Source organism: Pistacia vera, unplaced genomic scaffold, assembly GCF_008641045.1.
Source record: "Pistacia vera cultivar Batoury unplaced genomic scaffold, PisVer_v2 Contig321, whole genome shotgun sequence".
Lineage (NCBI taxonomy): Eukaryota > Viridiplantae > Streptophyta > Magnoliopsida > Sapindales > Anacardiaceae > Pistacia > Pistacia vera.
The window spans coordinates 165,872-188,835 of NW_022196137.1; the positions used below are offsets into that span (position 1 = coordinate 165,872).

At 32.5% G+C, this 22,964-nt stretch overlaps 1 protein-coding gene and 2 long non-coding RNA genes across 26 annotated transcripts in view; all 3 read right to left on the reverse strand.

Moving 5' to 3' along the window:
* Window positions 1-22,964, reverse strand: part of LOC116137227 (disease resistance protein At4g27190-like) — a 90,023-nt gene that overhangs the window by 30,417 nt on the left and 36,642 nt on the right. The gene's annotated exons all lie outside the window — the stretch shown is intronic.
* On the reverse strand, window positions 2,285-4,705 carry LOC116137232. Its single transcript, XR_004129150.1, has 3 exons — window positions 4,651-4,705; window positions 2,463-2,490; window positions 2,285-2,360 (listed from the first exon to the last, which is right to left on the reverse strand). It is a non-coding gene; the product is annotated as an uncharacterized LOC116137232 (long non-coding RNA).
* Window positions 12,339-17,342, reverse strand: LOC116137230. 12 transcript variants are annotated; one of them, XR_004129147.1, is made up of 9 exons: window positions 17,214-17,342; window positions 16,987-17,084; window positions 16,778-16,864; window positions 16,601-16,653; window positions 14,327-14,354; window positions 14,150-14,219; window positions 13,805-13,969; window positions 13,111-13,172; window positions 12,339-12,456 (listed from the first exon to the last, which is right to left on the reverse strand). It is a non-coding gene; the product is annotated as an uncharacterized LOC116137230 (long non-coding RNA). The 12 variants fall into 12 exon arrangements; XR_004129138.1 differs by lacking the exon at window positions 12,339-12,456 and adding an exon at window positions 12,804-12,857; XR_004129145.1 differs by lacking the exon at window positions 12,339-12,456 and adding an exon at window positions 12,804-12,857 and having other exon boundaries at window positions 13,111-13,175.

The window sequence follows — 22,964 nt, forward strand, 5'->3', positions numbered from 1 at the left end:
ACCTTCGTCTCCACCGCTGTCCTCAGCGAGTATCCCTAAGAGAGGGTTTTTCTATCATCTTCACTCAAGAAATGGAACCATATTGATATGATGTACTGTGAAAAGCCTTCAACCCTTTGGTTATTAGGCTTCAACCTTCTAAGTCCGAAGCCCCACTGGGTTTTAAGTCTTTAACAACCACATATGAGCCCAAGCTACAACTTGTGGAAAGCCCTCAAATCTTTACCTGAAGCAGCCAAAACTACAAAGACCAAAATATTTGAGATAGGTTTGAAGCCTATAAATGCACACAATCGTATAATTCACTAGACCATATTCTTTTTGAGATATTCTCATATATATCATTACCATTAATTTTTATTCTCAAAATTTCGCTGTAAAGATGTATTTAACAAGACAAAAATAAAGCCTGCACATTTTGAAAAACTGTGATTATTGAGTTTGTTATATATGTCTAAACCCCTATTAAAACATGAATTATAAAATAAGAAATGAAAACAATAATTTTTTAATCAAAAAAATAATTCTTGTAATTACACCTTTATTAAGTTATAACCTCCTCATAATAATAAATTTAGTTGATCCCAACATTATGATTATAGAGAGTTTTTACTATTATGTTATACTACTAGAGTCTTTGATTGTCAATATTATTATGTTATGCTACTAGAAGTCTTTACCTAATCACCTATATTATAATTGGTTTATCTAAAAATATATCTTATTAGATAGTTGTATGAATGATATGATACACTAATGACTTATCCGCTAGAAGATTTTTTGAATGATATGATGCACCAATAACTTAAAATTCTTTCTCAAATATTTTCAAGTTTCAGATTTTATAGTTTAGCTTTTCAGATGTTTTATTTCAATTTCATATTATTTTATTANGGAGGAGGAGGAGGGGCTACTGGGAGGAGGTGGTGGCGATGGGGGTAATTATAAGCTTGGATTTACGTCGTCTTCAACAACGGGAACGACGGAGGTGAAGATCAAGATCACTAAGAAGCAGCTGGAGGAGTTGCTGGGGAAGGTGGACGTAAAGGAGTTGTCTGTGCAGCAAGTTTTGGTCCAGTTGATGAACGTCAGTGATCGTTACGAGTCGCATCACCGGTCATGGCGGCCGGCTCTTCAGAGCATTCCTGAAGTGAATTGACACGAGGAGGGACATCTGATTATAGACAGTGAATGAATTGCTGACCAGTGATGATGAGAAACTTTCTAGCTCTATTTTTCGGATGGAGAGAAAATTTTAGGGGGGATTCCATAGATAGTTTTGTTGGTACATATGATATGACACCAGGGTTTTGTTGTAGAGTAAAAAGAGTAAATTTTGTCCAAGTTTCTCTCTCTCCATCTCTGGTTTCCTGTATAGTTTCTCATTGATTTCATCAATTTTCTCCTTTTTAGTGTTGATCACGTTCAATATTAACTTTGTAAAACTTGTTAAATCATATATTCGATCAGGGTTTCACCCATCCTTATATTACACAGTCAACCGACATTATACGTGACAGAACCTATTATACTGAACAGGACGACGGTGTTTTTACTTATAGTTAAGCAAGCTAAGGGATCACTATTTTAACTTGAGGGACGTTTAAGGTGACCATATTTTGCATATATCATTGTCCATTAATTTGCCATTCAACAACTTTCCAACCACTAAAGACAATAACTGTCCACAAACACGGATATATGTATGTGGTTAGATTGAATGGTTCAACGCACTGATAAAGTCTACTTGGTGAAGTTTGAATCTGATATAGTCTACTCATTTGTGTAAAAAGATGAGCTAATTGAGGCTGCCCATTTGTCCCAACTTGGATGGCTGCTGTCGCTTGTGCTAATTAAAAATCTATATATATGTTGTGCATGTGAGCTGATCCATCAAAGTCATCTTCATTGTTAATAAAAAGTCCTCTCTTCTTGTTCCTTTCTTAGTTATTTCTTACCTTATGTTCAAGCAGAATGCATCCAGTATGAAACTGCGGATGAACTCCAGTTCACTATCCCATACACGTATACAGTTAAGTGAAATATACCTCACACACAATCAAAACTAACAACTCCCAACTGATTTACTTTTCCCTCACTTCATTTTATTAGATTGCCTAATAAAGAAATTACTGAAATTATTGAAATAAATCGAAATCGATTAAACTGAGGTTGATAAAGGTAAATCAGAAAGATAAACATTAACAAAAGTAGTGTTTTCAGATGATGTTCAAAGATTATTAAGTAATTATATTGAAACATGAAATTGTATCCACGAAATTCACCTGACCTTGTAACTTCAGATCTTTAATGCAAAATCTCTTCACCTTCTTCTCTAATTGAATATGTCCTCAATCAATCTTGCAGTAATAACGTGAAATGAAGAACTAAAAGCAAAAAATAATCAGGGACACATTTAAAGTAAATTATTATATCAAGGTTTAAGATCATAAATGACATACCAAATTAGTTGAGTGATCGATGTTTTTCCTGCAAATGATCTCTACACATATATTCATAATCAGTCCAACTTAAGGATAAAGAGTAAAGTCAAAAAAAAAAAAAAAAACATTTTAGTCCGTCAGCTTGAGAAATACGCAATGAAGGTTGGCCCTGTCTTTCTAGTGGAATGACCCACCAAGTCTGTAAGACTTCTGTATTAAACTATAAAGTCCGAATTACAGTGTTTCACCTTTTCTTTGTTCAATATTTTTCTCACCCCTCGTTTCAGAACTTTTAACCATTTCATCCGATAGTTTGAAAAATTAAATTTTACCCTTTTTTTTTCTTTCAAGTGTCCATCTATGATTAATCGACTTTGACCCACTAAATACTTATTTTATCTCATTAAAAATTACCATATTAATTAGGGTCAGACTTTGTAACACAAATTATTAACTTAAAATGAGACACAAATTAACCACCCTCCATCTAAATCTAACTAGTTCATATATTTTAGTAAAAAGAGTTTCATGTAACTTACACTCAATAATGTCACTACTCTTATAATTGAATGCTATTTGTGGTAAACAAAGAGAAACCCTCTGTCTCTTTCTTCAATCACTGTACCCATACACGCAATAGCCATTAATCTACTTAAAGAAAATTTTAGTAATTTCTTCCAAATTCTCATTAACCTTCATATTCTATTGAATGAATGAAAAAAAAATCTTCTCTTGCAATATTACACCAATAAACTCAGTTTTCACGCATAACAAAAAACTTAATTAATTCTCATTCTGTAATAAAAATTCAAAGTTTGTGATGAATTCACGTTGTTCTCTTTCAAATACAAGATCAAACTATTTGAAATCTCTTTGAAAGATAAGAGTTTTCTTAAAGTTGTGGGATCACCCAAATACAAAATTTAATTACAAGGTTTAATTCACATGAGCCAATAGATTAGATTTAATGAAGGGTGGTTAGTTTGTGTCTCATTTTAAGTAATAATTTGTGTTGCAATAGTCTGACCTATTAATTTATTCCAATTAATCAAACAAATCAATTAATCCAAATTAATCAAAAACTAACAAATGAATCCAAATCTAAAATCCAAATTAATTTATCGCCTATAAAGAAACCAATTAAAATAATTTACCCACAAAATTCTTCTATCACCACAATAAAATTCATTATTAAAAAAAAAAAAAACCAACCAACCAAATTATTCATATCACCGGAACAAAATTCTTCAATCACCATGATAAATTCCCAATCAACAAAACTTTGGTATTATTAAAATGCTAGGCTTTGTTATTCAATTAAACCTTAGATTAGAGATAGCAATGGGCCCGGTATTCCGGGTAGCCGGCCCGACCCGTCCCATCCCAAAGGTTGGGCTTTACCCGATGTTAGCAGGCTTGGGCTTGGGCTTGTGACTGATTTAAGGCCTACCCTTGAGTACGGGTCGAGAATGGGTATGTCTTCAGTCCCAACCTGACAATTTCACTAAATTACCCTTATACTATTATATATTACAAAAATTATCCACATAGATAAAATTAAAATTATTATATTTAAAAATTCCATTATAAAAATGGGCGGCTTGGGCCGGGACTGAGATTACAAAAGCCCATCAAGCTGAACTTGGGCTTTACCCGTCTTCCATGACGGGCCCGGATCGGGATTGCCTTTGTCATGGGTCGGGCTTAGGCCCATGCCAGTGGTACCTAATCCTGGCCCGACCTATTGCCATCTCTAATTTTAAATACAAAAGATAATGTATAAACAATCAAAAAGCTACTTTTCTTTAGCAAATGAGCCACCATGTTGGCCTTTTGGTGTATTATTTTTGAAGAAAATTTGAAAAATTTCAACTTAATATTAAGATTTAGATTGCTTATGATATATTTGTTGGGACTGAAAAGTTGTCCTATGTAAAAAAATCAATTTATATATCAATTTTGTTGTCGACTCTTCTGACGGCTGAAGCCGTTGCCAGTAGTGGGTCACTAGCAACCACCAGTGGCTCAAAATATTCAACATCATGTAAAATTTTTTAATTAAGTATTAATGAATGTAACTTATTGTGTTTTAATAGAATATAAGGGTGAATTAGTAAATTCCATTTGGATCTATGTTTATCATTATTTTCAGATTCATGTTTAAACAATCGTATTGAAATGGGAAAATTTTGACCTCGAAATTCACCTGAGGTGGTGTGGTAGCTTTAGATCTTTATAAATTTGCAAAATCTGAATCACCTATGAGCATAAATGAAGATTAATGAACACACACACACACATATATATATAAATGATCATTAATTAAAACACAACGTAATTCGAAGATCACCATGAAGATCCAAAGAGCTAGGAATTACCTTATTCTGTAAGCTAATATCCTCAAATATATAAAGCAAAAGCAAATACTTTCTCCAGAATCAAATACCGGTAGAGTCTGCTGCAAGTAAAATAATGACAACATCTTCATATATTTTCAAAATCTCTAACACTACGCGTGTGTGTGTGTATAATGAAGATTGATGAACATCTTGTAAGATCTGAAAGTGATTCATTACCTCACAGATATTAGTTGACTTCATTGACTATCCCTTAGCTCACAGATATTAGTATCAAATATTATCTTCAGAAAATCAGTAATAGTAAGTAGTGCTACAAGTAGATAATAACAGAAACCAGAAGATCAAAACATACCACCACAAATCTGAACCACTAAAAGCAGAAGATAATTAAAGTTATCCTAGTTGAAATTAAATTATTGAAAATGAATTAAACTCACCTTGTAACTTTAGATCACTCAAAACTGAGTTCTTGATAGAGATAAACGATTTGAAACTCGCCTTGTAACTTTAGATCGCCAAAACTGACTTGTTGATAAGATAAATGAGAGCGTGTAATGAGTAAACTTTAAAATAGTCCGACTTCAGAGTGAAGTATAAATTAAGAAAGCATTGAGTGAGTCACAATTTCCCCCCCAAGGTTTTCGGTAAACACATGTTTACCTATAAGCTTGAGAAAAAAACAATTTCCCACCTATTGTCAATCTCAGTCAATGAATTTGTTACCTGATAGGGGAAAAGCTACAAAAGACTATAATACCCTTTATTATTTGATTTTATAATTTTTACGAAGCTGAATAACATTTTCCCACCAAACTTTATTAAATACATTTTTCACCCCTAGTTTGGTTTATATTAATAAATAAATTGAATAAAATTTTGTATTCAAAAAATTACAATTTTTGTAATCAAGGTGACATCCACGGTCATCATGACAGCCACCATCGTCAGAGCAGCGTGTCATTACACCACCAGTGCCAGAGCGAAGCTCTTGTTACGATTTGAACATATATCTTATATAATTGTAAACTCTAATATATTTTTGTAATATTAAGATTAGAAAGTAACGGCAAGTTAAAATATGAACTTTTGGCCGATGAATATTACTTGAGATGTAGATCGTCTCCGACATCATTTCGTATCAATTTTGTTGTCGATTCTCTCCAACGAGGAAGCCAGTTGCGGGCAACGGTCTCCAGCAACCACAACGATTCTAATTTTCACCAATCATGAATTTTTTTATTATTAATTATTAATGAAGTAATTATTGTGTATTTAATAGTAATTAAGGGTGAATTAGTAATGTAATTTGGATCTTTATTATCTTTTTTCATATTCAAATTTAAGAACAATTGTTACTTTTTTTTTTAATTCAGAAAAATACACAACACATAATTACGTTTTTATAATTATACTGTGTGAAGTGACAAGAATGTTCTTTTAGTGTTAAAACTAACGTCTGATGGGTGAGAAAATAATTTTCAAAGTTTATGAGTGACAATTTAATTACGGTACACACTTGGGTGGAAAAATGTCATTCACTCAGAGATCAATTTTCCAATTCCTCTGAAACACTTTGCTCTGCTTTTGTAAGTGGAATTCATGACCCACCATGTCTGAGAGAATTGACTTACCAAATTGAAAGAAAAGATTAAAGGCGACACTGGAAGTTGCCAAGAAAAAAGGATCGGAAAAACCTTCTTTTTATTTTTAATTGTTAGATTTATGGCAAGTTTATATCTTTTAATGAGCTTCTTTTCTATCCTTTTGAGGAGAATGACCCACCTGCTCGCCACAACCCCTATTTTTCAATGCACAAAAAGTTAAAAAACACCCTGAGCTAATAATTTCCCCTTATTTTCTTTAGCGAATGCCCCATGTCTGCCACCATTTGATGTACCAAGGGGAGAGAGTATCAAACTTACATCTTTTCAGTAATTCAATAATACAATTCACTTTTACTGTTTGGTCAATGGGCCTCCTTTTCAACTAAGGTACAGGAAGCTGATAATTGTTTGTTAAAGTAAAATAATTATGTAATGTATATGACTAATTATATTCTATTGTTAATACATACAAATCACCCAAAAAATTGTGCTCAATTTAGTTTACCTTCCCTTTTTCTTTTTAATAATTTGTTAGCTTTATTCAATCAAATCCTCCATTCGGATATTCAATAATAATATGACGATGTTAGAAGTGTGATTCTAGTAACGATAGTAGGTTGGCGATTGTCATAGTTGTAACTGTAGGGATAAACAATAGTTAATTTAACTATTATAATTATTAAATAAAATAATTAAAGAAATTTATAACTATTTAAGGGTTAAAATAGGAAAAAATATTTGAAACAAGGGAAAGGTGCGCATTTTTCGCACACGAATCAAAATGCCCCTGGAATGGGCATTCTTTCCAACACCACTTTTTAAAGGAAAGTGGATTGGAATCCCTTTTCTTGTTGAAATTCTTTGAACCAACAAGGGAATGGTATTTTCCCATTTCCAGTCCCTTTTTTACTCCACCAACCTAATGCCTCTTATGATTCAAATTTTTTTTAAATTTGGGTTAATGAGAGATTTTGTACTACATGAGAGAATTTGATAGTTGGTTTGTGCTAGCACAATCTAACATAGTCTAACTTATCTATTAAAACTATACTGCTAAATATTAGATTCTCGAGTATTATATAATTTAATTAGTTTACGTTATCTATTAAAAACATGTCATTTGTTATATCATTTAAGATATAATTAGTAAGTTACTAAATTTTACAACTACTTTATCCTCTAAATAAACTCTACTGATTTTTTTTTAAAATTGTGATTATTGAGTTAATTATATATATCCAAACCCCTATTTTTCTTTTTTAATTTTTAGAAAATTGTAAAATGCCACATGAGAACTTATTACTTAAGAGTTGATGAATTGGCTATGATATTGTCCTCGCTAAATAGCTGATCGGTAATAGTAGATTTCATTGTTTTTAAGTAGTCATAAAAGAGATCTCAAAATCTTGTATATTAGCTTTTTAGTATAGTATGTGATTAGAACATAGGAAAGCCATAGAAAAGTTGACCTGTACTTTATATTTACAGCTGCTGCTTACAGCTTACTAAACTCGTTACAGCTGCTGCTTGGCTTGATCAAGCTTAATTTTAAGCTCAAAACTTTTCATCCCTTCAAAATTAGATCCTTTATTCTTGGATGATTCAGTGGAGCCGACTGAAAAATCAAAAGAAATTTCAATCAACAGAACATAGCCATAGTCTTTGTTTTGAACTTTTAAGATATGTGAGTAACGTTGGGAATTTCCACAAGCAGTTGGTAGATACTCTGTTCATCATTAATTAAAAGCTACAAGAATACAACAAAAATGGTAAGTAAAATACTCTGTTTCTCTTCCGCTGCTACATTGACTGGTGAGTACCTCAGTTTATCGTCTCTTTACATTAGTTGGAGCGTCTCTTTCCATATTTATCCTATTGCTCTTTACTTGGACTAATTCTCAATTTATCTGGTAAATACACTGGCATGCAAAACAAAATCGCACCATTGTTTGTGATCTCCTCTGATAGAATCCCCATCTTGCATAAAATCAAAGCATGATCCCCTTCTCTTTAAACATACTGTCCTGTTTCTTGAAAAGCAGGGGAAGTAACAATCTCTTGGAAAGAGGATACTGATTGCTGCTCATGGGATCGAGTCACTTGAGATACTTTAACCGGTCATGTGAGATTGGCGTCGACCTTAGTTGTGCCTGGTTTCATGGTAACTTCCCTTCCAACAGTAGCCTCTTCTCCATCAACCAACGAAGGTTCAATCTCTTTTGCTAAGGAGATTGGGCTGGGGCAGAATTTGCGGACTACGAATGAACGGGACTTTTTCCTTGTTGATGCGCTGGTCTTAGGCCGTGGCTCTCGACTGGGCAGGGATATTCTCTTTTGGGTTTGAAGTGTTTGATTCTTTAGTGTCTTAGGCTTAGCCTTTTTGTAAAGGATAGATTTTCTTTCCTTTCTTGGTCTTTTGTAGTTGCCTTGGCCTGTCCAAGTTGTTAGCTTGGGGGATCTCATCTATGGACTGCAATTTTTTATTCTTTCCCAAACAATTTCTGGGTTTATCTCAAAAAAAAAAAAAAAAAAATCTCTCTCAATGGAGAATCCCGTTTTGGTTATTCATTATACCATTATTGACGTTGGTGGACCTCAGTGATAAGCAGTTAATTGTTCATATTGATCGATTTGAGATTATTCACCGCAAGCTATTTATTTGAATAACATAGACTTGTGACTTAATTATAAAAGAATTTGCAACTTCAATATTAGTTTATAACTTAACCAGATCAATATCAGCTCCTAATTTGAGAGAAGCTCGAAGTGAAAGATAACATTATGATTAAAAAATTGATGGCCCATCGGTGTTTTAGCACACACAATCAAGTCCTAAATATATTCTCTCCCACTTAATCTTATAATTTTCCTAGAAAGAAAATTGAAAATATTGAGAGTGGGAAGATTTAAGATATTCAGTTCTTAGCAGAAATCAGAAGAAAAACAGTAGAAAAAGTAACTTTGTGACTTGTGACTTGAAATCTTTGTAACCTTACAAGAATGCAACCACTTTACTGAAATTTCATTCGGATGATCATGTGAACTTACTTTATTAAATTTCTTTACATAGGATAGCCGAAAGCCTGGGGGAAAAATTTGGTTGTGTTTTGGGAATCTGCAGCTAGATTTATTATATGTTAGGTACTTTGTTTATGTACCTCAATTATGTAAGATTATATTACACAACTCAATTTCACAGTGTAAAGGAAGTACACATCAAGATTTCCAGTCCTGTAATGCCGCATCTCCTATGGCTACCTACACAATTGCTCCGACTCCATCACCCTCAAAATCTGGTCACCACTATTTTTTATGCGGCGTTCCTAGTCATTGTGAAGACGGACAGAAGGTTGAGATCAGTGGACTCCAGTTTCTCTATGCCCAAGTGCTAGTCCTAATTATCCTTCATCGCCGTCAGCATCCTCTTCATTGACTGCACCCGTCCCGCCCTCAACACTGCTTCCTCTCTCCAGTTTAATAAGCTTCTGTGGGCTTTGGTTCCACTTGCACTTGTTGCTATTGGTTAGATATCAGGTTATCAAAATAGGAGTAACAAAGTTATTAGCACAATATATCTATATATCAATTTCTTATGCAAAAACCTCGCAGGATAATCCTAGTGTTTGTTCCTAATGTTGCTTTCAGAGAATGAACAAGAAGAGATCCACTGTCTTTCGGAAAACTTTTGTCCATGAAATTTCTAGATCTTTCCTATAACAAATGTAATGGATTTGTTTCCAGGTCATAATCTACTAGATTGTCTTGTTTTATGCATCTAGAAACTCCCAGGTGATCAAAGCTTATCCTGATCCAGTTTTTCCTTCCCAACTTCAACATTTAGAGTTGAATGTTGTTATTTAGGGCCTCAGTTTTCATTCTGGGTTTTTGGCAAAAGCAATTAGTTTATCTTGATATACCAAGTCAGGGTATTTCAGATACCATTTGTAATTGTTTGGAAATCTCTTTCTGGATTAAATTATTTGAATCCATCTCACAAATAATCTATGGAGGATTCCAAACTTGACAGATGATGGTGTTAAACTTTATTAATTTGATTTAAGTGGATAAGTTACCTCTTTTCCTTCCAATGTGTCTGCACTTGATCTTTCCAATAATTCTTGTCCGGTCAATTTTCCATTTCTTTGTGATATGAGATCTTACCAAGATGTCTAATATTTAGTGGAAGGCTATGATGAAAAATGACTTGTTCAACTATATACCATCTATGGTACTACCATTACTGAGGATGTATCTCTGTGATGAAAGGAAAAGAGGAAATTTTAATATCATTTTTAATTTAGAAGAAGCTAGACTTACACGAAAATAAGTTTCTCAGGAGAAATTCTTACGAAGTGGACGACCTTATGGCGTTGCAGTCTTTGAATTTATCACAAATTTTTAATGGAAGAATTCCTGAGAACATCGGTGCTACGAGTTCAATGGAGTCCGTTGATTTCTCCCCAAATCGGCTTCTCGGTGACATCCCACAAAGTATGTGAAAGTTTGACATTTTTTAATATTTTGAACTTATCCAATAATAACTGGACTGGGAAATTCCTTTAGCATCCAACTAGAAAGCCTTGAACATCCTCTTCTTTCAACAATGAACTTGTGGACTTCCCCTTCCAAAGAACTATACAGAGATTGTTCCAACACCAACTTCGAAAATGGGAGCAAAAGATGGTAATGAACAGGAAGTGGAATGGTTCTATGCGAGCATGGCTCTTGGATTTGTGGTGGGTTTCTGAAGCATAATAGGTCCTCTAATTGTTAACAAAATGGATTCAAGTGCTCTGTTTCTTGGATCCCATTGGTAACAAATTTGGTTGTTCTTAAAGAATCTGTTGCGAGACACTTTGGCGTACGGTGTAGTGTTCGTGTAAAAAAATGTAGTATACAGAAAATTATTTATCTTATTTCTTTCTAAGAATAAAATTAAAAATAACCAAATTGTTTTGATGACTAGAATAAAATAGAAAATAAATTGATTTGAGAGATCTTAGTTGAAAGATTTCCAAAAATTGGATATTTTTTATGTTCAGCCCTTAAAATGAATTATGAAATTTTTTTTAATTAATCATTAATGAAGGTAATTTGTTTCAGAATATAATGTAAAATCTATGTGTATTTGATAGTAATACAAGGGTGAATTAGTAATTTAATTTGAATCTTTATCATCATTATTTTCGTATTCAAATTTAAGTAACAATTGTTAACTTTTTTTTAATTCAGAAAAAACAAATAACCTAAACACCAAAATTGTTTTGACATAAATGATAAGTGGTGAAAACAAATACATTTAGTAATATATACCATTCCACTCAAACACGTTTGCTCAGAGAGTTGACTTATCAAACTAAAAGAAAAGAATGATTAATGGCCCCCTAGAAAGATTAAAATTATCTCCATGAAGCGATGTCAATTTCGAAGACAAGAAGGGGATGGGAATGAAAACTCATCCCTGAATTGATTTCGGGAAGGGGGATGAAAACACATACCCTAAGTAAAAAAAAAAATACTTTTTTTTTTTTTTTAATTAAATTCAAGGATTGGGTTCCTATTGAGATGCTTGATCCCCGCTTGGGGATCCTAGCCCCATCCTCGAATGGACAGGGATGGGGACGGGGATGTTTGCCACCCCTATCCATGATATTATCAAAACCCTTTGTAAAAGCATCATAAATCTGTATGATAGAAGTGTTATAGTTTTGATAACGATGCAAAATTTTAAAATTTATCGATCCCACAAAAGGTTATATAAAGTAAGTCGTAAACATTTTCACACAAATTTTAACAATTCCTTCCAATTAATTCATCAGTTAAGATATAAAGTCATACACCTTCAGACTTAAAAAAAAAATATATAATATTAAGAAATTTGTATCAATGTTAAGAATAATATTTAAAAAGATATTATATTATGGCATTAAAATATCATAAGAGAGTTCAATGTGCGAAACAGTACCTTAAGAAGACAATTTAACGTCAAAAGTATTATCTTGAAGAAGCAAGAGTTTGACTTGAAAAATGATGAACTACCTAAATGATCTAAACAATAAAAGAAGAGTTAGATTTTGTATTGACTGAGATCCCCAAAAAATATTAATGATAAAGTTGTTTACAAAAAGTTAAAAAAAAAAAAATGTGCACTTGATACTTATATTCTACACATACTCGTCATTAAAAATTTTAAAATTTTGATTTTTAATGCAAAAATCCTAATAATTTTAATACCAAATCAATACAGTAACACTTAATTATATAGTAATGCTTAATTGAATGTGCAATATTTAGTGGCGGAACCAAGATTTTGACTTAATAGGGGCTAAAGAGAATGAAATAGAAAAGAAAAGAAAAAAATGTTAGCTTACTTTCTCAAGTAAAGGGATGGCTTTAATAACTTCTTGGAATTTCACTAGATAGATATCGCCACAGAATTTTCAAACAAGCTACAAATGATAGACAAGAAACTAGCTAATCAAAATTATGAATAAAGAATCTCAATCGGCTATTGGGGTGTTAGCACAAGCAATTGTTTATCTATCTTACCTCATCCTTAATCTTTTAATTTGCCTCTTTCTTAGAATTGTAAATTAAAATATTTGAAAGTGGAAGAATTAACATATCTGGTTTAGCACAAACCAGAAGACAAATAGTAATAGAAGTAAATAACAAAGTTCATAAATCTTAAGAAAATCATACCTAAATGGAAGGTTGCAACCTAGAAAAAGGCACCTCACTTTGAGACTTGAAACTTTTGTTCCCTGCTATTAGCGTGAAGATGAGCGAACATACACATTAATGATACTTAGAGTCATTTTATGATGTATTCAACATACAATTCTTGGTAATAATGAAAGAATAATAAATTGTGTATTTATATGTTAATGTTACAATTAGGATAAAAAATGTATTTATATCTAGAAAATAGGATGAATATGCTATACATTTTGAAAACTCATCTCAACAGTAGATACTGATGTTTTTATACTTGCAAAATCCCTATCCCTTACAGGCTTGAGAATGTGAGTCACAATTCGCAAAGCCTAGCTTCATAACCAAGTAAAAACACACATTTTAGTCTGATAGATCAACGTTACAAATTCTTATCCTTTAATCAATTTGTACATTGGAATTGGTGCAACTAGAACATTGTAATTGTGGCATGTCCTTGATCTTTAATAGTTTTAATTTAATTTCTAGGGTGCACTTGAAGCAATTATTGGTTCAAAGGTTGGTGTTTTTCAGCAATCTTTTACAATTCTTCTTCAATTTTACATGAATGCTACATGTCTTGGGATAAGATTTCTAATCACTGAGTGATATACAGCTGCTAAGCTCCATTAAAACAACATAATTAAAGAGAATGGAAAAGCATAAAAGTTAATTTTCTTACCTTATGTTCAAGCAGAATGCATCCAGTATGAAAGCTGCGGATGAGAACTCCAGTTCACTATCCCATACACGTATACAGTATCAAGTGAAATATACCTCACACACAATCAAAACTAACAACTCCCAACTGATTTACTTTTCCCTCACTTCAATTTTATTAGATTGCCTAATAAAAGAAATTACTGAAATTATTGAAATAAATCGAAAATCGATTAAACATGAGGTTGATAAAGGTAAAATCAGAAAGATAAACATTAACAAAAGTAAGTGTTTTCAAGATGATGTTCAAAGATTATTAAGTAATTATATTGAAACATGAAAATTGTATCCACGAAATTCACCTGACCTTGTAACTTCAGATCTTTAATGCAAAATCTCTTCACCTTCTTCTCTAATTGAATATGTCCTCAATCAATCTTGCAAGTAAATAACGTGAAATGAAAGAACTAAAAGCAAAAAATAATCATGGACACATTTAAAGTAAATTATTATATCAAGGTTTAAAGATCATAAATGATCATACCAAATTAGTTGAGTGATCGATGTTTTTCCTGCAAATGAATCTCTATCACATTATATTCATAATCAGTCCAACTTAAGGATAAAGAGTAAAGTCAAAAAAAAAAAAAAAAACATTTTAGTCCAGTCAGCTTGAGAAATACGCAATGAAGGTTGGCCCTGTCTTTCTAAGTGGAATGACCCACCAAGTCTGTAAAGACTTCTGTATTAAACTATAAAGTCCGAATTACAGTGTTTCACCTTTTCTTTTGTTCAATATTTTTCTCACCCCTCGTTTCAGAACTTTTAACCATTTCATCCGATAGTTTGAAAAATTAGCAAATTTTACCCTTTTTTTTTCTTTCAAGTGTCCATCTATGATTAATCGACTTTGACCACTAAACTACTTATTTTATCCTCATTAAAAATTACCATATTAATTTAGGGTCAGACTATTGTAACACAAATTATTAACTTAAAATGAGACACAAATTAACCACCCTTCATCTAAATCTAATCTAAGGGTTCATATAAATTTGAGTAAAAAGAGTTTACATGTAACTTACACTCAATAATGTCACTACTCTTATAAATTGAATGCTATTTTGGTAAACAAAGAGAAACCCTCTGTCTCTTTCTTCAATCACTGTAACCCATACACGCAATAGCCATTAATCTACTTAAAGAAAATTTTAGTAATTTCTTCCAAAATTCTCATTAAACCTTCATATTCTATTGAATTGAATGAAGAAAAAAAATCTTCTCTTGCAATATTACACCAATAAACTCAGTTTTCACGCATAACAAAAAACTTAATTAATTCTCAATTCTGTAATAGAAAATTCAAAGTTTGTGATGAATTCACGTTGTTTCTCTTTCAAAATACAAGATCAATACTATTTGAAATCTCTTTGAAAGATAAAGAGTTTTCTTAAAGTTGTGGGATCACCCAAAAATACAAAATTTAATTACAAGGTTTAATTCACATGAGCCAATAGATTAGATTTAAATGAAGGGTGGTTAGTTTGTGTCTCATTTTAAGTTAATAATTTGTGTTGCAATAGTCTGACCTATTAATTTATTCCAAATTAATCAAACAAATCAATTAATCCAAATTAATCAAAAACTAACAAATGAATCCAAATCTAAAATCCAAATTAATTTATCGCCTATAAAGAAACTCAATTAAAAGTAATTTACCCAACAAAATTCTTCATATCACCACAATAAAATTCATTTATTGAAAAAAAAAAAAAACCAACCAACCAAATTATTCATATCACCGGAACAAAATTCTTCAATCACCATGATAAATTTCTCCAATCAACAAAAACTTTGGTATTATTAAAATGCTAGGCAGATTTTGTTATTCAATTAAACCTTAGATTAGAGATAGCAATGGGCCCGGTATTTCCGGGTAGCCGGCCCGACCCGTCCCATCCCAAAAGGTTGGGCTTTACCCGATGTTAGCAGGCTTGGGCTTGGGCTTGTGACTGATTTTAAGGCCTACCCTTGAGTACGGGTCGAGAATGGGTATGTCTTCAGTCCCAACCTGACAATTTCACTAAATTACCCTTATACTATATATATAATTACAAAATTATCCTACATAGATAAAAAAATTAAAATTTATTAATATTTAAAAATTCACATTATAAAAATGGGCGGGCTTGGGCCGGGACTGAGATTACAAAAAGCCCATCAAGCTGAACTTGGGCTTTACCCGTCATTCCCATGACGGGCCCGGATCGGGATTGGGCCTTTGTCATGGGTCGGGCTTAGGCCCATGCCAAGTGGTACCTAATCCTGGCCCGACCTATTGCCATCTCTAATTTTAAATACAAAAGATAATGTATAAAAACAATCAAAAAGCTACTTTTCTTTAGCAAATGAGCCACCATGTTGGCCTTATTTGGTGTATTTATTTTTGAAGAAAATTTGAAAAATTTCAACTTAATATTGAAGATTTAGATTGCTTATGATATATTTGTTGGGACTGAAAAGTTGTCCTATGTTAAAAAAATCAATTTATGATATATCAATTTTGTTGTCGGACTCTCTCTGACGGCTGAAGCCGGTTGCCAGTAGTGGGTCACTAGCAACCAACCAGTGGCTCAAAATATTCACCAATCATGTAAAATTTTTTAATTAAGTATTAATGAATGTAACTTATTTGTGTATTTAATAGAAATATAAGGGTGAATTAGTAAATTCCATTTGGATCTATGTTTATCATTATTTTCAGATTCATGTTTAAACAATCGTATTGAAATGGGAAAATTTTGACCTCGAAATTCACCTGAGGTGGTGTGGTAGCTTTAGATCTTTATAAATTTGCAAAATCTGAATCACCTATGAGCATAAATGAAGATTAATGAACACACACACACACATATATATATATAATGATCATTAATTAAAACCAAAACGTAATTCAGAAGATCACCAATGAAAGATCCAAAGAGCTAGGAATTACCTTATTTTCTGTAAGCTAATATATCCTCAAATATATAAAGCAAAAGCAAATACTTTCTCCAGAGAATCAAATACCGGTAGAGTCGTGCTGCAAGTAAAATAATGACAACAATCTTCATATATTTTCAAAATCTCTAACACCTACGCGTGTGTGTGTGTATATATGAAGATTGATGAACATCTTGTAAGATCTGAAAAGTGATTCATTACCTCACAGATATTAGTTGACTTTCAGTTGACTATCCCTTAGCTCACAGATATTAGTATCAAATATTATCTTCAGAAAATCAAGTAATAGTAAAGTAGTGCTACAAGTAGATAATAACAGAAACCAGAAGATCAAAACATACACCACAAATCTGAACCAACTAAAAGCAGAAGATAATTAAAGTTATCCTGAGTTGAAATTAAATTATTGAAAATGAATTAAAACTCACCTTGTAACTTTAGATCACTCAAAACTGAGTTCTTGATAGAGATAAACGATTTGAAACTCGCCTTGTAACTTTAGATCGCACAAAACTGACTTGTTGATAGAGATAAATGAGAGCGTGTAATGAGTAAACTTTAAAAATAGTCCGACTTCAGAGTGAAGTATAAATTAAGAAAGCATTGAGTGAGTCACAATTTCCCCCCCAAGGTTTTCGGTAAACACATGTTTTACCTATAAGCTTTGAGAAAAAACAATTTCCCACCTATTGTCAATCTCAGTCAATGAAATTTGTTACCTGATAGGGGAAAAGCTACAAAAAGACTATAATACCCTTTATTATTTGATTTTATAATTTTTAACGAAGCTGAATAACATTTTCCCACCAAACTTTATTAAATACATTTTTCACCCCTAGTTTGGTTTATATTAATAAATAAATTGAATAAAATTTTGTATTCAAAAAATTTACAATTTTTGTAATCAAGGTGACATCCACCGGTCATCAATGACAGCCACCATCGTCAGAGCAGCGTGTCAATTGACACCACCAGTGCCAGAGCGAAGCTCTTGTTACGATTTGAACATATATCTTAATATAATTGTAAACTCTAATATATTTTTGTAATATTAAGATTAGAAAGTAACGGTCAAGTTAAAATATGAACTTTTGGCCGATGAATATTACTTGGATATGTAGATCGTCTCCGAAGCATCATTTCAGTATCAATTTTGTTGTCGGATTCTCTCCAACGAGGGAAGCCAGTTGCGGGCAACGGGTCTCCAGCAACCAAACAACGATTCTAAATTTTCACCAATCATGAATTTTTTTATTAATTAATTATTAATGAAGTAATTTATTTGTGTATTTAATAGTAATATAAGGGTGAATTAGTAATGTAATTTGGATCTTTATTATCATTATTTTCATATTCAAATTTAAGAACAATTGTTAACTTTTTTTTTTTAATTCAGAAAAATAAACAAACACATAATTACGTTTATTAATATATACTGTGTGAAGTGACAAGAATGTTCTTTTAGTGTTAAAACTAACGTCTGATGGGTGAGAAAATATATTTTTCAAAGTTTATGAGTGACAATTTAATTACGGTACACCTTGGGTGGAAAAATGTCATTCACTCAGAGATCATATTTTCCAATTCCTCTGAAACACGTTTGCTCTGCTTTTGTAAGTGGAATTCATGACCCACCATGTCTGAGAGAATTGACTTACCAAATTGAAAGAAAAGATTAAAGGCGACACTGGAAGTTGCCAAGAAAAAAGGATCGGAAAAACCTTCTTTTTATTTTTAATTGTTAGATTTATGGCAAGTTATATCTTTTAATGAGCTTCTTTTCTATCCTTTTGAGGAGAATGACCCACCATGCTCGCCACAACCCCTATTTTTCAATGCACAAAAAGTTAAAAAACACCCTGGGAGCTAATAATTTCCCCTTATTTTCTTTAGCGAATGGCCCCCATGTCTGCCACCATTTGATGTACCAAGGGGAGAGAGTATCAAACTTATCATCTTTTCAGTAATTCAATAATACAATTCACTTTTACTGTTTGGTCAATGGGCCTCCTTTTCAACTAGAGGTACAGGAAGCTGATAATTGTTTGTTAAAGTAAAATAATTATGTAATGTATATGACTAATTATATTCTATTGTTAATACATACAAATCACCCAAAAAATTGTGCTCAATTTAGTTTACCTTCCCATTTTTCTTTTTAATAATTTGTTAGCTTTATTCAATCAAATCCTCCATTCGGATATTCAATAATAATATGACTGATGTTAGAAGTGTGATTCTAGTAACGATAGTAGGTTGGCGATTGTCATAGTTGTAACTGTAGGGATAAAACAATAGTTTAATTTAACTATTAATAATTATTAAATAAAAATAATTAAAGAAATTTATAAACTATTTAAGGGTTAAAATAGGAAAAAATATTTGAAACAAGGGGAAAGGTGCGCATTTTTCGCACACGAATCAAAATGCCCCTGGAATGGGCATTCTTTCCAACTACCACTTTTTAAAGGAAAGTGGATTGGAATCCCTTTTCTTGTTGAAATTCTTTGAACCAAACAAGGGAATGGTATTTTCCCATTTCCAGTCCCTTTTTTACTCCACCAAACCTAATGCCTCTTATGATTCAAATTTTTTTTAAATTTGGGTTAATGAGAGAATTTTGTACTACATGAGAGAATTTGATAGTTGGTTTGTGCTAGCACAATCTAACATAGTCTAACGTTATCTATTAAAACTATACTGCTAAATATTAGATTCTCGAGTATTATATAATTTAATTAGTTTAACGTTATCTATTAAAAACATGTCATTTGTTATATCATTTAAGATATAATTAGTAAGTTACTAAATTTTACAACTACATTTATCCTCTAAATAAACTCTACTGATTTTTTTTTAAAATTGTGATTATTGAGTTAATTATATATATCCAAACCCCTATTTTTCTTTTTTTAATTTTTAAGAAAATTTGTAAAATGCCACATGAGAACTTATTACTTAAGAGTTGATGAATTGGCTATGATATTGTCCTCTGCTAAAATAGCTTGATCGGTAATAGTAGATTTCATTGTTTTTAAGTAGTCATAAAAGAGATCTCAAAATCTTGTATATTAGCTTTTTAGTATAGTATGTGATTAGAACATAGGAAAGGCCATAGAAAAGTTGACCTGTACTTTATATTTACAGCTGCTGCTTACAGCTTACTAAACTCGTTACAGCTGCTGCTTGGCTTGATCAAGCTTAATTTTAAGCTCAAAACTTTTCATCCCTTCAAAATTAGATCCTTTATTCTTAGGATGATTCAGTGGAGCCGACTGAAAAATCAAAAGAAATTTCAATCAACAGAAGCAATAGCCATAGTCTATGTTTTGAACTTTTAAGATATGTGAGTAACGTTGGGGAATTTCCACAAGCAGTTGGTAGATACTCTGTTCATCATTAAATTAAAAGCTACAAGAATACAACAAAAATGGTAAGTAATAATACTCTGTTTCTCTTCCGCTGCTACATTGACTGGTGAGTACCTCAGTTATCGTCTCTTTACATTTAGTTGGAGCGTCTCTTTCCATATTTATCCTATTGCTCTTTACTTGGACTAATCTCTCAATTTATCTTGTAATTAATACACTTGGCATGCAAAACAAAATCGCACCATTGTTTGTGATCTCCTCTGATAGAATCCCCATCTTGCATAAACAAATCAAAGCATGATCCCCTTCTCTTTAAACATACTGTCCTGTTTCTTGAAAAGCAGGGGAAGTAACAATCTCTTGGAAAGAGGATACTGATTGCTGCTCATGGGATCGAGTCACTTGAGATACTTTAACCGGTCATGTGATTGGCGTCGACCTTAGTTGTGCCTGGTTTCATGGTAACTTCCCTTCCAACAGTAGCCTCTTCTCCATCAACCAACGAAGGTTCAATCTCTTTTTGCTAAGGAGATTGGGCTGGGGCAGAATTTGCGGACTACGAATGAACGGGACTTTTTCCTTGTTGATGCGCTGGTCTTAGGCCGTGGCTCTCGACTGGGCAGGGATATTCTCTTTTTGGGTTTGAAGTGTTTGATTTCTGTATGGTCTTAGGCTTAGCCTTTTTGTAAAGGATAGATTTTCTTTCCTTTCTTGGTCTTTTGTAGTTGCCTTGGGCCTGTCCAAGTTGTTAGCTTGGTGGGGAGTCTCATCTATGGACTGCAATTTTTTTATTCTTTCCCAAACAATTTCTGGGTTTATCTCAAAAAAAAAAAAAAAAAAAATCTCTCTCAATGGGAGAATCCCGTTTTGGTTATTCATTATACCATTATTGACGTTGGTGGACCTCAGTGATAAGCAGTTAATTGTTCATATTGATCGATTTGAGAGTAATTCACCGCAAGCTATTTATTTGAATAACAATAGACTTGATGACTTAATTATAAAAGAGAATTTGCAACTTCAATATTAGTTTATAACTTAACCAGATCAATATCAGCTCCTAATTTTGAGAGAAGCTCGAAGTGAAAGATAACATTATGATTAAAAAATTGAATGGCCCATCGGTGTTTTAGCACACACAATCAAGTCCTAAAATATATTTCTCTCCCACTTAATCTTATAATTTTCCTAGAAAGAAAATTGAAAATATTGAGAGTGGGAAGATTTAAGATATTCAGTCTTAGCAGAAATCAGAAGAAAAACAGTAGAAAAAGTAACTTTGTGACTTGTGACTTGAAATCTTTTGTAACCTTACAAGAATGCAACCATCTTTACTGAAATTTCATTCGGATGATCATGATGAACATTACTTTATTTAAATTTCTTTACTAATAGGATAGCCGAAAGCCTGGGGGAAAAATTTGGTTGTGTTTTGGGAATCTGCAGCTAGATTTATTATATGTTAGGGGCTACTTTGTTTTATGTACCTCAATTATGTAAGATTATATTACAACAATCAATTTCACAGTGTAAAGGAAGTGACACATCAAGATTTCCAGTCCTGTAATGCCGCATCTCCTATGGCTACCTACACAATTGGCTCCGACTCCATCACCCTCAAAAATCTTGGTCACCACTATTTTTTATGCGGCGTTCCTAGTCATTGTGAAGACGGACAGAAGGTTGAGATCATGGTGACTCCAGTTTCTCTATGCCCAAGTGCTAGTCCTAATTATCCTTCATCGCCGTCAGCATCCTCTTCATTGACTGCACCCAGTCCCGCCCTCAACACTGCTTCCTCTCTCCAGTTTAATAAGCTTCTGTGGGCTTTGGTTCCACTTGCACTTGTTGCTATTGGTTAGATATCAGGTTATATCAAAATATGAAGTAACAAAGTTAATTAGCACAATATATCATATAGATCAATTTCTTATGCAAAAACTCTCGCAGGATAATCCTAGTGTTGTTCCTAATGTTGCTTTCAGAGAATGAACAAGAAGAGATCCACTGTCTTTCGGAAAACTTTTGTCCATGAAATTTCTAGATCTTTCCTATAACAAATTGAATGGATTTGTTTCCCAGGTCATAATCTACTAGATTGTCTTAGTTTTATGCATCTAGAAACTCCCAGGTGATCAAAGCTTATCCTGATCCAGTTTTTCCTTCCCAACTTCAACATTTAGAGTTGAATGTTGTTATTTAGGGCCTCAGTTTTCATTCTGGGTGTTTTGGCAAAAGCAATTAGTTTATCTTGATATATCCAAGTCAGGTATTTCAGATACCATTTGTAATTGGTTTTGGAAATCTCTTTCTGGATTAAATTATTTGAATCCATCTCACAACTAAATCTATGGGAGGATTCCAAACTTGACAGATGATGGTGTTAAACTTTATTAATTTGATTTAAGTGGAATAAGTTACCTCATTTTCCTTCCAATGTGTCTGCACTTGATCTTTCCAATAATTCTTTGTCCGGGTCAATTTTCCATTTCTTTTGTGATATGAGATCTTACCAAGATGTCTTAATAAATTTAGTGGTAAGGCTATGATGAAAAATGACTTGTTCAACTATATAACATCTATGGATACTACCATTACTGAGGATGTATCTCTTGTGATGAAAGGAAAAGAGGAAAATTTTAATATCATTTTTAATTTAGTAAGAAGCTTAGACTTACACGAAAATAAGTTCTCAGGAGAAATTCTTAACGAAGTGACTGACCTTATGGCGTTGCAGTCTTTGAATTTATCACAAATTTTTTAATGGAAGAATTCCTGAGAACATCGGTGCTACGAGTTCAATGGAGT